The sequence below is a fragment of the Fukomys damarensis genome, unplaced genomic scaffold, assembly GCF_012274545.1.
Source record: "Fukomys damarensis isolate Sample0158 unplaced genomic scaffold, DMR_v1.0_HiC HiC_scaffold_19, whole genome shotgun sequence".
Taxonomy (NCBI): Eukaryota; Metazoa; Chordata; class Mammalia; order Rodentia; family Bathyergidae; genus Fukomys; species Fukomys damarensis.
Genome location: NW_022900931.1, coordinates 6,823,008 through 6,824,836, shown reverse-complemented (window position 1 = coordinate 6,824,836; position 1,829 = coordinate 6,823,008).

Genomic DNA, 1,829 nt, shown 5'->3' with positions numbered 1-1,829 from the left:
CACGGAACCGGGAGTACTTAGGTCGCATTACCAACCGCGGAAGAACAGGCCTTCGCAATTGAGTTTGTTTGGTCAGGCTGATGTTCTTGTTTTGCACCCATGTGGGGCTATCAGGGTGTACTAAGCACGTGGCTGTCTTGGCACCCCTGCAGCACCCCCATCCATTCAGGGACACAGGCTGCAGGATTGCCAAAGCTTATCACCTTACTTTGAATGAGTCCTGGGGGCTGAAAACAGTGTCTTCTCTTAGGGTAGTGCCCATGATTACGGCGGAGACCACCACCTGTGCAGACCTCTCTGCGTGCCAGTGAATACATCCCTTCAAGTGGGCATAGATGAGCCACTTTATCCGCCCAGAAACAACATCACCATGGCAACCACCATTGTTCCGGAAACGCACAATCTCTCTGTTCCTTTAATTGAGACTGCAAAATCCCTACTTACGTGGCCTTTGTTTCTTCCAATAACTTGCTGGGAGGTAGACCTGCCAGTACAAAGAACAGAAATCATCATTTACAGGCCCATACCTGTACCCACCGAGTAACTGTCAGCAGAGAAAACCCAACAGAATCAACTCTATCCAGCACCTCTCAGTGTGACTCTGCCCGAAGGGCTCCTCAGAGTTGGTCCAGCCCAAGCCAGGAAGAAACATTTTGAAAAGTAATGAAAACTGCGCAGCCATGGCGATGGGTGTTGCTGTGTCCTTACTTCACTTCTAGCTGGGTTGCTGGTAGCTGGAGAGGGGCGGGTTCAGCAAAGCCTTGAGTAGGAGCCAGGAGCTCAGGTGAGGAAATCACAGGGTATTTGATGGTGGGGCTTCCCACTCCTCCCAGGTAGTCTCCTGAGAAACACTGGTTCATTCAGTCGTGTAGCTGTGTCGCTACACCCTGAAATAATGAACCTCTCTAGGGCACAAGCTGTTCTGTTTGTTATTAGTTTTCATCACTCCAGCCGCCAGCCGAGGTAGAAAAGCGCCATCTCTCAGGATCAGAGCCTTCCCCAGGTCTTAGCAGCTCATTAGAGCTGAGGGTCTTCGTTATCTCCACCCATCGATGCCCACCCAACTTTCTCGTCTGGTTCAGGTACACGCTTCCCCAGCCCAGGGTCGGGGCTAGGAGAGAAACGGCCTGGGTTCCTGTGCCAGCTCTGCCCTGTAGCTGTCACGCACTAGGACGCACACTGGTGCCCTGGCTGCCTGGGCTGCAGCTCTGGGGAGGGCAGTGTTGGGGCTGGAGTCCAAACCATCTCCCAAAGGGCTCCTGCGGTGAGAGGGGGGCTTCGGAAGGTGGGGAGATCCCGGGGCGCTGACCTCACAGCCGCCTGTGCTGGTGGAGGTGGGGCCGAGGGAGGAAGTAGGTCCCTGGGGGTGGCCCGTGAAGGGGGTGTCTCCTCGGACTCTTCCTGCTCTCATGGCTTCTTGGTTGCCTGGGATTGAGATGTCCTCGTCACACTGTTCTGCCTCAGAGCCAGCTGTCCGTGGACTAAAGTCTCTGAAACCATGAGTCAAAATCAACCTCTCCTCCTTCAGGCAGTGTATGTGAAGGATTCGATCCAGGGACAGAAGCTGACAGTACTGTAGCCACGACCCTGTCCTTCCAGTTGCTTTGTCCTCTGTGCCAGTACTGGGATTGCAACCCAGCCGGGACGCTTCGAGGGCTCTCCCCATGCCTTGCAAGGCGCCAGTAGCTCCACCAAGCGCAGCCTCTGTCCTCGGTGCGACCCAGCCCCGCAGGGTGCCCGACCAGGTCCCACCGCCTCCGGCCAGGTGCCCAGCGGGGTCCCGGTGTCCCTTCCTCCTCCGCGGCCATCACTGACCCTTGGGTGGCCCC